At 42.1% G+C, this 18,776-nt stretch overlaps 1 long non-coding RNA gene across 1 annotated transcript in view; it reads left to right on the plus strand.

The window, feature by feature from the left end:
- Window positions 1–7,965: 7,965 nt before the first annotated feature.
- The window catches only part of LOC128626622 (uncharacterized), a 117,350-nt gene continuing 106,539 nt past the window's right edge, over window positions 7,966–18,776 (plus strand). Inside the window, exon 1 of the long non-coding RNA XR_008390607.1 lies at window positions 7,966–8,207. This is a non-coding gene — a long non-coding RNA (uncharacterized LOC128626622). The remainder of the gene's footprint in view (window positions 8,208–18,776) is intronic.

Below are 18,776 nucleotides of genomic sequence, written 5' to 3' on the forward strand. Positions count from 1 at the left end.
GTTGGAACCTGCAGGTCTGCCCACCTCCTACAGCCCCTGGGGAGAGTTCTGCGCACTGATCCAGCTTAGTGAATGTATTTGGACTGTGTACATTTTTATTTTATTCATTGTCTGTCCTCCAGTCTCAATATGTCAACAGTTGACAAGTTGGAATTGCCACAGACCACTCAGTGCGATTCCCTGGATCATGTTATTACCAGTAAACTCTCTCTCCTAAGGTGTTCTGAAGTTTTAATCATACTCTCTAACCCACAGGGGGAAAATGGAGCCGAGTATTTGTATAAAGCCATGGCTCACAGCACAGTGAGGTTCCTCAGGCCTCTAGAGTGTCCACCAAGCTAGTTGGGGAGCCCAGCCTTGGCTCGAGGATGAGAGATGCACACTGAGTGTTGTGTTGGTCCATGAAAGCACCCCTGTACCCTAAGAACAGGGAGCTCTTGCCTTCTAGGCTTAGCACCAAAGCACTAGCTAGCACCACATGCTAAATATTCTTCTCTAAGTGCTGGTTCTTCATTGCCAAAGAATTGCATGTTCTCCTCCTGGTAAATTATACTGTTTTTACACCTTAAATGTGTCCCGAGCTTGAGGCCACAAAAGAGGGTGGACAGAAGTGCACAGCAAGTCAGGGCTGTGGGATCACACATGAAACTTGGACTCCTAATGCAGAAGTCGAGGATATAATGTAGCCCCGCTAACAATAACCATGCTGCATCAACACTGCATGCAAAGCAAATTACAGATCCTCAGGTCCTTGTCACTTTGCCTCTAACTACATGACCTTAAAATATGTGATGGAAAGCAAGAAATTCAGTAGTATTCACAGATTTTAGGCACATGATGCCAAACAAGCCTTTTCAACTTAAAAGGTTTGTTTTATTGCTGTCACTTTGCACATTCCCTGCCAGAGAGCTGGAAAAAAAGCCTATTTTATACTCTATTAAGGATGTTGATAATCGTTGGAAATAGGAAACTCCCAGAGAAAAATGCTTCTAAAGGGTGGGCCACAACATGCAGGCCCTTGTTTGGTGACTGCTCCATGAAAACATCCCCCTCTGAGCACCTGGGTCTTAACCACACATGCGCCTTCTGCCTCAGTGGGCTCCAGTCAATCGGATTTTATCAAGATAATCAAAGTGGCCAGCGTAGCTCATGTTTACACAGCACCTACCTTATGCCAGCACTGTACTCACTTTCACCCACAAATTAACTCACTTAGGTCTTATGACAACTCTACACAGTGGAAAACGTCCAGTGACTTGGCCAAGTCCAGACAGGTATTAAATTGCAGCCTGAATGTTTGAACCCTGGGGTGTGTCTCTAGATTGTACTCTGATAACCACAACAATAAACATCAAATCCTACATAGCTTTTACTAAGTAGCCCACCCAGAGGCATCACATCTCAGTCTACACACACACAGTAAATAGAGGTCTCTTCACATTAGGAACCTGGGGAAGCACTTGGCCAGCTTGACTGAAGGGTGGCAAAGTGCCCCCATCCATCTGGGGCCTTTCTGCACACTTCTCCTCCTCTGCTGAGCAACAGATTCCCCTCTCCCAAGCCCCTTTCACCCAGACTAAATGTTTGGTTAGATGGCTCTTGTCCATTGGAAATGGCACCACTGAAATACTAACTGGAAACCCATGGCAGTTCTACAAGATTCAGAGCTTAAAGCATGACAGCTGCACCAACTCTGCCAAGATGCTCCTGCCCTGGACCCTCTGTAGACTTCCTGACCCACATTCCCTCTGGCATAGCTCAACAGCAAGTTCAAAATGGCCCTGTCTTCCATGGGAAGGATGCTTCACTTCTGGACAAGACTACAGGTACAACGAAACACCCAGTTAAACAGCATGAGTTGTGCCCCTTCTGTCGACCAGAGCTGTAAAGATGACAGCATTCCTGCCCACCATAGACTCACACATTGGTGGGTGCCAGGGTCATGCGTTCTGTGCTCCTGTCATAAAGGAGAAGCACAGGAAACCAGCCTGGAGTGAGGCAGAAGGGAAAACAACCTGACCCTAACTTGCCCAGGCCTGAATGTGTTTTAGTATCAATCTTTATCAATGAGCACAGATAAGCAAGAAATATCAAGATCTTGTTTTAGTTTATCTAATTCATTTTTATTTCAAGTTCCCACCTTCCAGGTTTAAGGGAAAATCTTAAACCTCAGTCCTCTCTGGATTCTCCTTCATCTCCAGGATATGTACACAGTTATAGAATGTTCTGGAAGGAGTTTGTAGAAATTGGTTTAGTTTGGAAGAGATGGTCTATTGGAGGCCAGGGGACTGCCCGTTTGTCTGCCTGGTGTGACTGCTATGACTCTGTGCCGGGTCTCAGTCACCATCACCTAAGCTGCACAGGCGGCAAACACAAGGCCTGAGGGCCGAATCCAGCCCTCCTCCTGGTTTTTATCCGGGGCAGCACCTTGTTTCCACCAGGCAGCAGTGCCGAGCTCCTTGCCCTAGTCAAGGAGTAACATTTATACAGTCCTAAAATTGCATTTGGCCCTTTGAAGGCAATGGTGAGGCTGAAATGGCCCCAGTGAAAATGAGTTTGACACCTCTGACCGTGGTTTCTGGCACCTCCAGGCCAGTACTCTGGGGTAGAAGTGTACACAAAGCACGGGTGTGAGTTGAAATCTTTTAGTAGCCACATTTTAAAACAAGAAAGAAAGAAATAAGAAAAAGTAATTTTAATCATATACTTTTAAAAATCCAACATAATAAAAAACACATTCTTTCAATCAGTAATCATCCTTCTTGGTGTTTACCCAAATAAATTGAAAACTTATATCCACACAAAAACCTATTAATGAATGATTATAGCAACTTTTTCATAGTCACCAAAACTCGGAAGCAACCAAGATGTCCTTCAGTAACTGAATGAATAAACTCTGGTACGTCAGACAATGGAATATAATTCAATGATAAAAAAAAAAAAGAGCTATCAAGCCACTAAAAGACAGAGGAATCTTAAATCCATATTACTAAGTGAAAAAAGGCCAATCTGAAAAGAGTGCATAGTATATGACTTTAACTATTTCACATTCTGAAAAGGGCAAAACTATGGAAATGGTGAAGAGATCAGCGGTTGCCAGGCTTTGGGGAAGACAGGATAGAAAGGGCACAGGGGATGCTGAGGACAATGCAATGACTCTGTGTGATGCTGCCTTGATGGTTACATGTCATCGTACTTTTGTCCAAACCTCTGGATGTACAAAGTGAACCCTGGTGCCGACCACAGACTCTGGGTGATAATGACGTGTCAATGAGGGTTCATCAGTTGTATTAACGACAAGGTTCCTGCTCTGGGAGGGTTGTGGATCTTGGATGAGGCTGTGTGTGTGTGTGTGAGGGAGGAGGTATATGGGAAATCTCCACCATCCCGTCTGTTTTTCTGGGAACCTAAAACTGGTCTTCCAAAAAGCCTACTCACTGACTTTTTAAAACACATTTTTAGTAGTAAGTCTTTAAACCCTGATACGCATGTTACACTCACCACACATCTTGATTAGGCTAGATTTCAGGTCTCGGTATCTACCTGGGACAGGTGGTTCCTGCCCTAGTCAGTTAGGCCCTGCACTCTCCCAGCCCGCCCTGAGGATGGACACCAGGGGCCATTACCTGCTGGATGAAGCCCAGAGCAGGGAGCCCAGAGCAAGGGAAAGGAAAAATGATTGTGTGGTCATCATTATAGCAACCTCTGGGGTGTGGTGTTTCATCTTCCGTATGCCAAGTTCACCCTCCCTGTACAAAAAAGCATGTGATAATGAGCCATAAAATATAAAACACTCCAGCCCACAAACAGACACAAAACAGTAAGTGAAATGAGCATCTTTTCCTTCTGAAACACACCAATGGGAAACCATTGCCATTTGGATGTTCAAAGTGCACATCTATGATATTTTGGGGTGTTTTCCTCAGTTTTATTTCATGGAGTCACCACTGAGGTAGTGGTACCTTGCTGATGTATAGTATATACTCACTGAGTTCAGTAGATCACTACTGTTTTAGAATAGGCTGATGTTTTAGGGCAATTAAGTAAATAAGTATCTAAGTTTTGTTACCTTGCTATGTAGTAAGAGGGAAGGTTAGTTTTAAAATACACCTGAAGCTAATAAAATATCGCATACCAACTATATTTAAATAATTTTTAAAAAAATAAAAAATACAAATTAGTCACAGTAAGAAATTAACAATAATACTAATAAAATAGAAAAATTATAACAATATACCGTAATAAAAATAAAATAGACCTTTGGAAGAATAAAAATTGTAAAACATCAGTTATTTACTACTATACATCTAAAAATCTTTTACTGGGCATTTTAACTATCAACTTAACTGCTCAGTTGAAAATTAAACTTGCTACCAATGAGGAAATCATTTTGGTGATGGCGTGAGTGATAACAGTGATAATCAGAGAGCTCACATTCATGACATCCTTTCTTCCCCAGGCAGCTCAATGGCCCTCCTGACAGTCAGTGTAGAAAGTGAAGCTATCCCTGTCAGGAACGACAGGCAGACCTCATGGGTGGGCCAGGCCATGGCATGGTCCCCAGGGGCAGGGTATAGCCCAGTTTTTCAGAATCAGTCAGTGAGATGGATACTGCTCTGGGAAGCAGTGAGGGCTGTGGCTACTGCCACAGCTTCTGAACTTCATTCAGTTGTGTTAGTCACTTCTCCTTCTGGATAAAAGGGGTGAGTACCAACCTTTCTGCATAGAGTTCCGGAGGCTTTCCTGGGAAAGCTCACAGAGGTGAACACAGCCCCTGGCATAGCCCCTGCTCAGTAAGCCCTAGGAATTCCAGCTCTTGTTCTGTACTAACATTTCATTTCCATGTAGTCAGAAAAGACTGGGGCAGGTGTGCAATAATATTTACAGAGTAAATTTAAAAAGTGAGTTGATTTTTAGGAGGCTGAGAGAATAAATAAATATGAAATGGAGAATTGGGGGGGTTAAAATGAAGAAAGAAACTGAGAGACTGAGAATGAGAAGAACTAGATGGCAAAGGAGAACAAGAGAAGCCTTGGCTTCGTGGAAGCAAAGTAAGGGAAATGCTTGTTGGTGAATGAGAGGGCAAGATGCCAAGTTCTGTAATAAAGAAGTGATTAATTGGGGCAGCCAGGGAGAGGATTAGAACAGAGAGCTTTTGATATTGTGCAGTTAGGAAGGAAGACTGCAAAGAATTTTAAAGCATATGAAAAAAAAAGACAGAGAGAAAGAAGAGCTGGAAAAAAATTAAAGACCAGAGAACTGATTTTTTTCATGGGTTTGCTGTTTAATCCAGTCAAGCATGCAATGCTCTGCTAATAATGTGAATTTCTCTTTTGGTTGCTTTTCCCCAGGAAGCAGAAATCCTTGTTTGAAAATCTAGACATCCCAGAACCCAATAATGTGAAATTAAATTCAAGAAATACATCATGAAGCCATCATGCTATTTAAGATTTTGATGGGACTTTCAAAATCTGAGTGATGATAGCTAAATTCTACCTCCCACACATTCATTGCAAAAATTCAGAATCTTGTGTGTCATATGTGAAAAACTCAGAGCAAAATGAATAAGCTTCTAACATTCTCTGCCTGGCTGGAGCTATCATGCAAAATGGAAAAGACTGAAATGTGTAAGAGAATGTGGACTAAGTGGGAGAGGAGGGCCATGCGTGATGACAACATACCAACCTTTGCTACCTGCCCCTTCGAACACAAACTGAAATTGCCTAGAATTTATACTGTACCTCTCTTCCTAGGAGCCTAAAATGAGCACATATTTCTAATTTACCTCCACTAAGGTTACTATTGATAAAATGTGTTATGAGAGCATTTCATGTCTCTAGGACACATATGGAAGTTGGGGGTATATAAAGCAGGCATACAAAATTATCAAGACCGTTTTAAAGTTGGAGAATTAGGAGAACAAATCAGGTCCCTGGAAACCTGAAGGAGGACCTAGAGTCATTTTCTAACCTCCAGCCCACATCACATCCGCTGAAACTTAGAATGGCCATTGATCATTCAATCATTTGCCAACTAAGCAAAAGACGTGAAACTATGCATTTTGCAGACCACTGCCGTCTGTTTTATTCCAACAGCTTGGCAGGGAAATCTCTTTTTAAGGCTGAGGAAGTAATTCAGTAGCCAAACCCATTTTCCCTGCCTTGCTTGTTCTGCCATCAGCTGCCCCAGGAGAAGTGCTTGAGAGGGATTAGTGGAAGGAGGTTGAGACATCTGTGGGTGTTACCTATCACTTTATCATCAAACAGAAAGAATTTACAAAAATGAAGAATCCCCCAAAGCCATGGAGTGCCAGAGTCACTGCTAACTCGATAATTTATTGAGTCACTCGAGGTCGCAGAAGCATGTGTACAAAATTGAAAACTCTTGTAGACAAGAATGAGTACTTATTGGAGTGTCTATATATCAAAAGTAATTATATTAACATCATTTACTACTGCTTTTCATGGACCATTATGTTTAAAATGCTTTAAAGTGCTTGGGTGGTTTAAAAGATCTGAGACTTAATCCGTATTTGCCCACTAGCTAATCTTGAGCAAGTGAAATTTCTTTTGATCTCAGTTTTTCCCTCTGTAAAGCGAGAACCTTCGACCAATTGATTTCAAAGGTTCCTACCAGGTTCTATTGTTCCATGCACTTCCGTGACCCATACTCTCTGGGCTCAGTTTCCTCCAGAGTAAAAGGAAGACATTAAATTGAACGATCCCTCAGCCCTCTGGGCTGCCAATAAAGACATCAATGCAGCAATTTTGATAAAAACTGAAAATGCCCAAACCTCAGATGAGTACCAGGAATATACACTCCCTGCAGCATCACAGACGGGGGCTTCTGCATCTTGTCTCACCAGCATGTAAAACAATGGCCAGGACAGAGGGGGCCTACATAGACGCTTGACCAAAAGTGAAGGTGAGTGATTATCCTCTTTCCCTGTGATGGCAAGAATCACAGTTAAAGCACCACATTGTTTTCCCCTTTTGACATGAGTGTCTAAAAATGTTTTAACAAGAAAAAAAGCAATGTTCAATGAGTGCATTTTCCTGAAATTTGCAAGGAAAGTAGGAGCATACAATTTATAACCAACAAGCCTCTCTTCTCACAAAAGCAGTGGAATCATTTTACTAAAGAAATTCCTATCTGCTAAATCTGAAAGATTAAGCAAAAAAGCTGTGTCCACCAATAAGTGGACTGTAGAGTCACCAATAAGTGGAATGCCAACCACCAGAGAAATCCCTCCCAGCCCCTACATAGGACATGTGGAGGTCATAATCAAGTTTTCTGAAACTTGTGAAAAGTGTTATCAATAAGGGAAACTAGTGTACTCTGCATGGAAAATTCTGGAAACTGTCAGAAGAGTTAGGTTCCACCTTCCACCTAGGAATATAGGCAGTGAGGCACATCCCTGGCCACTGTTTCCCAAGGTAACCTTATAGAAGCTCCTGCAGGTACAAACCAGGGGTGTTGTATGAAGAGGAGATTATGGAGACACTCCTCTGCTGAGCCTTCATCACACTGAGGATGGGGTTGTAACTGATTTCGGTTTTCCCTCCCCAGAACTGGGGGAATGGTTGCATCCAGTGTGGCCTCGCTGCCCATATGCCATTCAGCTCCTGTCTGCCTTTTTGTTTACACTGGGGACACAATGGAAGCTATAGTTCTTCCAATACATCATTTATAAGTGTATTCTACCTCTGAATGTACAGACAGAACTGGCTGTGGGTGAATAAGCTCTGTGAATATTGCCAAGACACTGTGCTTTGTTCAGCATTATTCCTCACAATAGATACCACACTTTGGAAGTAATTTTAAAAAGGGAATCAAAATAGTGGTACTTTTAGCCTTTGTTTCTTTTATACCACACTGCATTCTCTGTCTCTCATTCAGCCGCTCCCATTATACTGACAAATTAAATAAACCACTCCATTGCAGAAAGGCTCAGGCAGGCAGGACTTCACTCCACTGCAGCCCCGGGAACTTGAAATAAACATTGAGGCGGTTTCTGCTAGCAATTTCAGCTAACTTTACCCAAGAAGCAAAAGAAAAAAGGGGTGGGGGACTTCGGAATTTGAGTTGGCCAGAAGCACCTGAGAGCTGGCCTCTGCAGCAGGTAATGGACCACCTCGGAGAGGGCTACATTTTCTAGAAGTGCTGAAAGTCCCTTCCTGCTGTGTGGTCCCTGGGAGCAGGAACAGGTGAGTCACAGCGAGGCTCTGAGGCAGCAGAAGCCCAGTAGCGAGGGGCTGGCTGGGGGGCGTCCACGAAGCTGGGCAGCTGATGGATCTGGGAGGTCCAGAAGTTTCTTCCTTGCAAGCCTCTTGGCTTTTCTCTCCTTTTCTAAGGCATAATTTATTCCTACATTTGCTGAACTGCTTCCTAAAGAGGAAGAGTGGTCACTCAGGCGCAGAAGCAGCAGCTCCCTCTCCATCTCTGTCTTTTTCTCTCTTCTTTCTCTTCCTGATGTTCTTTCTCTCCCTCCTTCTCTCTCTCTCTTAAACTTTACCTTGACTTTTAGAAGTTTTTGATTTATACAGTCACAACTATTTTTGAAATCCAGGCAAGGAAAAATAGATGACAGGGTTTTTTAGTATGTTATTGGGTTGTTGTTGTTTTTTTTGTCTTTTTAAGGTTCAAAAGGAACTAGAGACATGAATGTGAACTTTGGAAGATACCCCTCTAACTTTTGGGCTAAAAACATTTTTATATTTTCAAGAGAAAGAAATAAAAGAATTATTTTACCCTTGGGAGGGATGCACTTTTATATTTAATAACTGATTTTTTACATAAAGACACAGATTTACTCTGAAATAAGGTACACACTGGAGTCATTTTGGCGAAAAATCTGGGTTTATGATTATTAGTAAGATATAATATGTATTCTAGCTCTTTCTCTAAAAGTAGTCCTGGTTTGACTTGGAAAATTCTGTGGATGTTGTAGAAATCCTCTTCCAGTATCTGTGCTGGGACCCCACCTCCCCGATGACCCCTTGGTTCCCAACCACTCTTAACAAAATAAGCGGAATTGGTGGGAAAGACAGTGCTGAGAGTGCTTGTTGTCAGGGACCTCAGAGGCGGCCGATTTCCTTATGAAAACAGAGCTCCAGTAAATGCCAGTCCAGGAGATGGCTTTGAAGGCTCCAGCCACCAGCTAAGATGACCTCATTTAAAATGCGTGGTGGCTCCGGTGTGGAGTGGGAAACTGTGTTCCAGCAGAGGCATCCCCTGGCTTCGAAGTCAGAGGCCACTGCGGGCAAAGGGAAATATTGAGCCAAAAGAGTTTGAACAGAACCATCAGGGTTCATCTTTTATTACCAAAGAAAGACTTGAAAAAGCCCAAGTGAAATTTTCTTCCATTGTCTAGAAAAATTCTCTGTAATTTGCCCCCAGGGAAATCCAAGGACCTGGTACCTAGGGCCCCACCCCACCTCCTCCGTTCTTCTTTTTCCTCCTCTGTCAGGGTAAATGTCTCCCCTGTCCCCCGAGAACAGAGTGGGTGAGCAGGGGATGCTGAAGGTCAAGATTACCCACTGTGGCCTGACTTTTAAGCTAAAGAGGTTTTTCTTTCTCTTGTTGCCATGTCAGGTCTAATTTGGCTGCATTATGCTAAAGGGGTGGGCCTGCTCCTGACAGGAGGGGGTTAAATGAGATTACAAGCCTTCGGGGCTGTCAGCAGCTCCTGCTGCCTGGGATGTTAAATTGCGATTTAATGGTCAGCTTTATCTGTAGAGTATTAGTGGAAATCTGCTGTTTTCAGCAACTTAATTGGCACTGTGTTTGCAGGAGTTTTTCGGGGAGGTAGGAGAGCTGACCAGATTTTAATGCTGAATTATTTAGAGATCACACTGGCAGAAGAATGTCAGTGGAAATCTGTGGCGCGTTTTGTTTTTCTGAAGCACGGAAAGCTTATGAATGGGCAAGATGCCGGTTCCACCGTGATGTCCAAAACTTTCTAAAAATATTCCTGGGGTCTGATGTAGTTTATTTATAGACAAAGTAAACAAAGAGTAACAGTTGCTATCACAACATATGTGTGGTGCCTGACTTTCTCAGGGCAGTGAGAAGCTCTGATGGAGAGGCAGGGAATGCTCAAGTGAGTGTGTCGGTCTTTCCAGAATTTTAACAGTGTGGAGCTGAGTGTTCCTGGGGTGAATTATAGGAGACCAAAGCAGCACAATTTGGCCTCATGACAGGGAAGTGTGGGCGCATGTTTGTGTTCATGTGCACCTAGGCACCTGCCTTCATATGTGTGTGTGTGCGTGGAGGACGGAGCGTGATCGCCAACCAGCATACTGGTTTGTCTGTCTGTGGGTGTCAGAGTAGTGTGGGCAAAGGTTGAACCGTATGAAACCGTGAACATCTCATCATGTTAGCCTTAGAAACCCATCAATGACCTACTGTGCCATCCAGCCTGTTTCAGAAGGGAAGGACCATGTATCATTTGGTATTTCTGTACACATGCCCACAGAGGGAGGTGGGTGTGCTGTCTTCTTAGGATTGCCTGCGGGAGAGAGTTTTCCCACAGGAAGGGAGAAGCTGCCAGGAGCCTGAATGTTGGTATCACTTGAGGGAGACTAGGTGGTACGTGTGGGGGTGGGAGAGCAGTGGAATTGGGACAGTTGCAGGACTGTTGGAGGGGAAAAAAAGCAAAAGTAAGAAAGTAAACAGAGAAAGTGTTTTCCCAGCAGACATCTGCATTGTCTGTTCCCAGTTAGGGTCAGTCCGGAAAGTTCAGGATTAGTAAATTTAATATCCTGTCAAAATTCTCATGATAATGAATCCTGGTCGGCCGGCTGGCACAGCGGCTTCAGCACTGCAGCCGTGGAGATAGCGCAGCTAATTTATGAGCAAGAGATTGTGCTGTGCTGGCACCAGCAGGCGCCCAGCACAGCCGAGGGGCGGTCCCCACAGCGAGTGGCAGCTCTGACTCTTCCCGATCTTGCTCAGCTCCCAGCCTGGCCGCTCCCATGGGCCCCTGCTACATGCCTGAGTGGCCCATTTGTACCTCTTTCCCTGCAAGCCCTGTTTTTTCACTAGGAGAATTCGGAATATGTCTTGTAACCTATTCCAACGCTGTTCCGTCAATATTTTTAATCCAAAATGAAATGCAGAAGAATGAACACAAAAGTTGCAAGGCTAGGAGAGAAGAGAGATGGGTGAAGAGAGGGGAAAACTGGCTGAGAGAATAAATCGCAGATGCTGTGGCTGCCTCCTTGTAGCCCGGCCTGGGCAGTATTTAGGGGGTAATGCAAGATGTTATGTCCCTCAGTGAAAAATATAAAAACGAGAAAGTTCCTGTGCAATTTGTTCAAGGCTCTGCACCTCTCTAAGCAGCTGTCAGATCCGTACATTATGGTACATTGAATCTGAATGAGGCTTTCAACATCAAAACCTTGCATCCATTATGATATCATCTCCCGCTCTAAGCCGTAATGCTTATTAATTCTGCACCCATACTCTCCCGGCTTCAGCAAATGTATTCCATCAGCCTAGCATTTAATTTAATTAGTACAGCTGGGCTCTCATTCTCCTTTCTGTGTCAGAGGTATTGTCAGCACGTTCTGCTGTAACACAATTACTGATTGCTTTTAGATAGGCAGAAATATGATTAGGGTATTGGGTGACTGTATCATAAGCCTTATTAGATTCATTTGAAATCTGGAGATAAATAGGAAACTTTTATTTGCAGTGTAATGAGATTATGCTTATTAGGCCAAGACCTCACAGCCTTTTGCAAAGAACACTGTATCAGTCGGATTATACTCTGGAAACACACTCTGCTCCCAGTATCCAAGCCATTTCTGAGCGCCTTCAAGACTTCACTGTTGTCACACTGTATATGTTTTAGGATTATGGCCACCTTGTATCTTCCTCATGATAAAGGACATGGAAAGCCCTCTTCCTTCTCAAAGTCTGATAAAATACATACATCTTGAAATGGCATTTTATTTTCTGAGAAATGTTTTGAAAAAATCAGTGCACAGGCTCAAAGAAATTATACTTTTCAACGTATTTAAATTTGCCTTTAAAGATGTTTGCATTTATTAGATGTCGCTTACAGAGATTGGCATGTAATGAATGGCTTAAAAATCCCTAGTGCTCAATCTCTAAAGCATTTATCACAGCTGTTATTGTTTTGATAACAGCTAGTACAATTCCAGAAACATTTATTTTTTTCATTGGCATTTATTTGATAATCTCAAATTTCTAATATTTGTGAAGTGTTTGTGCCAGAAATTTCTTCTTCTCCCCCAAATAAATCACTTACAGATAGTGTGGAACTATGAAGAACAAGCTAGCATGATTTGAAGAAACTACTGAAATAAAAAGAATTTAGGATGGCAATATATTTAAATGACCTGAAATTTGTTAAATACACTTTTTTGTTATAAAATATAATATTTCCATGCCCCCCAAAAATGATAATGATTTTTCCTAGATATAAAAGTTTTAAAATGATATATGATTTTGCTTTGGGAAAATCTAAGATATAAAATCTAAATTTGCAAAATATATGCCATATCTTTAAACTGTAATTTATCTCCTATATTACTCCCATCCCCCACCCCACTTCATTTTTACTAGATAATTGGTAACATTTATTTGACTTAAATAATTCTAAGTAGATTATTTTCATGAGTTCATTCTTTGGATAAGACTTGCAATATCAATGTGTGTGTTTTCATGTTAACGTTATACAAAATAAGGGGCATCTATCTCTTAGTTAAACACGTGGTCAAATCAAAATGTGTAAAAAGGAAGACTTATCCTGGCTCACCAAACCCAAAGTCCAGCAGGAGATGGGAGTTTGGAGACAGAGAGAATGCGTGGTCATTGCTTAATGGATACAGAGTTTCTGTTCGGGGCGATGGTAAACTTTTGGAAATAAGATGGTCCCACAACATTGGGAATGTGATGAATACCACTGAACTGAACACTTAAACATGGTTAAAATGATGAAAGTTATATTAGGTGTATTTAACTACAACAACAGGAAAAGAAAGAGACAGGGTCAGTGTGTCACCAGCTCGAGTTGCAGAATATGGGATGCACTGTAGCCAGTGACTTCTACTTCTTCCTGTGGGTTTACCAGTGGTAGTGAATTTTACATTTTAATCTAGCAAGCTTTACACTCATTCCTGCTGGTTTGATTTAGACATTTAGTGCCAATTAAAGTATAAAAAATTCTAGTGAAGACAGTGCTTTCTCCACAATGATCTGTGACAAAGATTTTGCTTGGATTGGCAAGAATTCTTGGTGGCATAATTTATATCCAGAATTAAAGTAGGACTCTTGATTCTGTTCCAGGATTAATATTCAGTGAAAGAGTAATAAATAAGGAATAAAGAAATATCCAAAATGTTTCAGCAACTATATTTTCTTAAGGGCACTGAGGAGAAGGTAGCCAACAGTCTGCTATACATGATTTGGGTTTTTTTTTTCAGCTTTATTGACATATAATTGACAAATGAAATTACACATAAGACATTTTTTAAAATACATTATGGTGACTTGGTATGTGTGTCCCTTGTGAGAGGATTCCCACCATCTAGTTAATTAACACATCTATCTTTACATGTATGTTCAAGAATATTTCAATTCTATTTTCTTAGCAAATGTCAATTATATAAATGGTATCCACTATAGTCGCCGTGTTTTAAATGAGATCCTCAGACCTTATTCATCTTATAGCTGAAAGTTTGTACACTTTTACCAGCCTCTCCCTGTCCCCCCAGTGCTGTCTTTGAATGGGATGAACTGAAGCAGAGGTGGGATCTAAATTCGGAATGTAGACATGGGAAGAAATAGAATGGGTTGGCCCATAAGAGTGTCAGCAGCCAGAGCAAGCCCTCATCTTAACCAACTTATCCTGAAAAAGGAACACCCTCTTTATTCCTTCAGGAAAGTATATGCACAGTCTCACACAAGATGTACTTGTTTTTGCTCTAACACCTTTTTTTCATATCACTTGCAATTGTAATTGGTAATTTAAATGTGATGTGACGCACTGAAATAAGAGTGAAAAGAGGAATTATTTATTTTGTATGAAACTAAGTTGAGTACTTTGGAAAGACTAGATAAAAAATAAGTTGCATTGAAAAATATAAAATTTTCTATGGATGAGCCCAGTGTGAGTTATTAGGGAAAATCACTGAAACCTAATATTATGAATTCAGATTGCTTCATGAGTGCTTTTAAATGAAATGTTTCACTTTAAAGAAACATAGAAGGACTTCCGCCAAGATGGAGGCGTAGGTGGAAATACCTTGTGTCCGCGCACAACCAAATCTAAAAACAAAGTTTTAACAACAATAAACACAACCAAACCACACAGAAAATCGACAATACGGAGTCCGAAGACAATGAAATGCTCAGCTAAACCGGTAATAGGAGCGAAGCCAGCAGCGGAGCAGGTTGGCAAAAAAAATCCCCGAACGGGTGGTGCGCAAACAGCCGAAGGCTCAGATCCCAGGGGCAGGCTAGCTATGGGCAGACACAGGGAAGAGGCGTGGCTGGCTGGCTGCGGTCAGTCGAGCATTTGTGAGCAGATAAACTAGTGAAGAGGCGAGCATTGAGACCACACAGCGCAGGGCAGCGGGCTCACACATTTCCGCTCGGAAAAACAGGCCGGGGCAGTGGGAAGGACTGGCTAGCAGAGAGGACCACCATTTCTCCCTCTCTGACCCCGCCCCCACATACAGCGTCACAAACCAGCGACCTGAGTGGCCCCGCCCTGGTAAACAACTAAGGCTCCGCTCCTCATACTTAACAGGCAAGAACAAACCAAAAATGGCTCAAGAACAACTCAGAGCCCCAGAGCTCATAAATCTAAGTGATGAAGAAAGAGCCAATCTTTCAGATGCACAGTTCAAAACACTGGTGATCAGGATCCTCACAGAACTGGTTGATTTTAGTCACAAATTAGAGAAAGATATGAAAGCTAAACTAATTGAAATGAATGGTAATGCACAGGAAACCAGCAGTAATGGAAAGGAGACTGGGACTCAAATCAAGGGAGTAGACCAGAAGGAAGGAAAAAATGATCAAATAGAAATGAATGAAGAAACAAGAATTCAAAAAAAATGAGGAGAGGCTTAGGAACCTCCAGGACATCTTTAAACGCTCCAACATCTGAAATATAGGGCTACCAGAAGGGGAAGAGAAAGAGCAAGTGGAAAACTTATTTGAACAAATAATAAAAGAGAACTTCCCTGTTATGGCAAAGGAAATAGACTTCCAGGAAATCCAGGAAGCTCAGAGAGTCCCAAAGAAGTTGGACCCAAGAAGGAACACACCAAGGCACATCATAATTACATTAGCAAAGATTAAAATTAAGGAGGGAATCCTAGAAGCAGCAAGAGATAAGGGGACAGTCACCTACAAAGGACTTCCCATCAGACTGTCAGCTGATTTCTCAAAAGAGAACTTACAGGCAAGAAGGGGCTGGAAAGAGGTATTCCAAGTCATGAAATCCAAAGACCTACAACCAAGATTGCTCTACCCAGCAAAACTTTCATTTAGAATGGAAGGACAGATAAAGTGCTTCTCAGATAAGAACAAATTCAAGGAGTTCATCATCACCAAGCCCTTATTATGAAATGTTAAAGGGACTTACCTAAGAAAAAGAAGATTAAAAAAAAAAGATGAACAGTGAAAGGACAGCAAACTCACAATTATCAACAACCACACCTAAAACAAAAGCAAATAAAGAGGACAGCTAGATCAGGAGTGAACCATAGAAATGAAGATCACGTGGAGGATTAGCAACAGGGGAGTGGGAGAAGGAGAAGGGGGGAGAAGGTACAGAGAATAAGTAGCATAGACAGTAGATAGAAAATAGGGGGGAGGGTAAGAATAGTAGGGGAAATACAGAATCTAAAGAACTTGAGACATGTGTTCATGAACTAAAGGGGGGAAATGGTGGGGGAAGGGTGTGCAGGGTAGAGGGGAAAGAAGGGGGGGAATAGAACAAATGTAATGGCATAATCAATAAAAAATGTTTAAAAAATTAAAAAATAAAGAAAAATAGGAGATGTTTTTATGAATAGTTTTTTATATAAGAAAGAGGGCTCTGGAAGCCAGTCAGCAACCTTGGCCCAAATAAAAAAATATGTGTGCTTTACATTAATATATTAATATATTTATTTATGATTCACTACTCTAGTAGACATTTCCAATTACCGACCCATTTCTGGCCCCAGTGTGTCATCCTAGAGGACATCTATGCTAGAAGGAGTTGGGAAGGATTGGATGTGCCATATTTTCCAGACTGTAGTTCCAACTCCAAGGGATTTCCTGGTGTTCTCTGCAGGTAAATGGAGATTGCTGCTAGGGTAGAATACAGAGGTATACACAGATCAATGCCCTGCAGAAACATAAGTGGAAGGGAGGTAGTCCTAGAATGGTACAAAGAAGGCCTGGAGAGGAATAGGAGAGAAATATCAATACATGGCAGCTTGTGACCTTCAGCTGCTTTCTAAGGAATGCTTAGGTGTTCATCTAGAAAATTCTCATTTAACCATTACTTGGATCTGAGTTCCCCATCTTTTCTCATCCGGTCTCAAAAGTGAGACTTTCCCAGGTGAACAAAGGTGCTCACACAGCAGAGAGAGCCTAGGGCAATGCTTCCCAGGGTCCCGGCCCCAAGCTGGCCACCAGGTCAGCATCCTTGAGCTCCAGTCCTTGTCTGCAAACGACAAGATATGCACCGAATAACAAGGGCTGGTTCTGATCCCTGCATCTGCACTAGTGTCATATGTTCTGTTGCCTCACAGAGCTCAGGGCCAGAAAAGAAGTGATCAAGTCTCTGACTTGTTTTGATTTCTTCCAGCACCAAAAAAGCTTCCATCTGTAGTACCTGGGCTAAGTTACTAAATTTCTCTGTCTTCTCTGTTTCACTAAGTGGTAAATGAGGACATAAGAATAGCTCTATTGTGGGCATAATGCTAGGGTTTAATAGTAGTACTGAGTGCTGCAGATGGATGATATAGATTTATACAATACATGTGATATGTAACATGTGATGCATGTGTGCATGTGTGTGCATCTAGATTCACACACACACTATCTCTAACACCACTGCCCCAACACAGTGCTGCCCCCACAGTGAGCTCTCTTCCATTTTCCATGGCTGCTATTGCCTGACTGTTTACGCTCATGCAAAGTTACAAACTGGAAAGAAAACCTGTCTTCAAACTAGTTATTTATAAACTAGTTATTCAGATAACTGCAAAAAAAGTCATCTTATTGAACTATTTTACTTTAACCTAATCCAGTCACACTAATTTGTTTTACAACCACAGCCACAATTGTCTTACTTTTTTGTATTCGCCAAGGAGGAGAGATTTGAAAAAGGAAAATATCAATAAAGATAGGCAGTAGGTGAGAGCATGTATTAGTTTCTGGGGATACCTCAACCAAATAGCACACACTAAGCAGCTTAAATTATTTATTTAAGAAAAGAAATTTATACTCTTACAGTCTGAAGGCTGGAAGTCCAAGATCCAGGGGTCTACAGAGCTGGTTTCCCCTAAGGCTGAGAGGGAGTCTGTTCTTTACCTCTCTGCAGCTTCTGGTAATTTGCGGGCAGTGTTTGGCATTGCTTTGCATGTGGAAGCATCACCCCCATCTCTGTCTCGGCCAGCACATGGCCATCTTCTTCCTGTCTGTGTTTCTGTGTCTCTTCTTATAAGGATGCCAGTCATGTTGGATTAGGGCCCACTCTACTCCAGTGTGATCTCATCTTAACTACACCTACAATGTCCCTATTTCCAAATAAAGTCACACAAGAAAAAGAGATAGTAAAGTAATGGGGATTAGGACACATATGAACTTTGGAGAGACACAATTCAACTTCATGAAAAAGAAAAATACGTTTTGTTCAGAAAGGATGAATTTCACTAAGAAACGTAACAGGAAAGATCACCACTCATTACAACTCTTTGGTGCATTTTGGACAGTGCCAACAGAAGATGACCTGAGACATCCTATAAACTCAATGACAGAGACTGCTGTGCCAGCCCTCTCCCTTATCATGAGAATACTTGGTGGTTTGTTACATTTCCCCTAAAATAAGTGAGCAACCTTACTCTATTTCTAAGGAAGTCTGCTTTGTGGGTGGTATTAGTAAAAGTAGATGATTGGACAGAGGTAAAGACTAGACAACAGTAGCCACATAGAACCCAGATCACCCAGAGAATGGATAGAACTTAAGCACAAGGTCAGAGACTTTGAAGTTTACATTCAGTGTAGATCCCAGGGTTGGGATTCTCTACCCTGTGGACCCTCAGGTTAGCTCTCAAGCAATGTCAGATGTGGGCCCTGACCAAGGCCCTCTAAGGCAGATCCTCCTGGTGAAGGTCTCAGCATGCAGTGAATGGTAACAGTCAGCCAGGGCAAGAACAATGGCAGTAGGTATAAAGGTTTGGTGACTATCAACATTTAGCTCCAGGTAGTAGGATTTAGAGCAGTAAATGAGGTTATCTACAGTGTTTCCTGCCTTTCACTGTTCACTTCTTGGCAGAAGCTACAGATTAGGGCTAACCCAACATCTGATGCCTCCCAAACCCCCATCTGAGTCACCTTCCTTTACTGGTAGTCCCATTGCCTAAATTTTTCTTCACAAATTTCTTGCAAGGTCTGTCTCCCCTGGGGTGTGCTCCCTACACAGAGATGAACAGTTTAGCTCCCAGCTCCCCCTGTGTGCTGGGCAGGGACTAAGGCCAAGTGTATACTCATTTTAATAGACTCCTTGCTCCACCTACTGA

The sequence above is a fragment of the Artibeus jamaicensis genome, unplaced genomic scaffold, assembly GCF_021234435.1.
Source record: "Artibeus jamaicensis isolate MK-2021 breed Jamaican fruit bat unplaced genomic scaffold, CSHL_Jam_final scaffold_833, whole genome shotgun sequence".
In the NCBI taxonomy this organism is placed as follows: domain Eukaryota; kingdom Metazoa; phylum Chordata; class Mammalia; order Chiroptera; family Phyllostomidae; genus Artibeus; species Artibeus jamaicensis.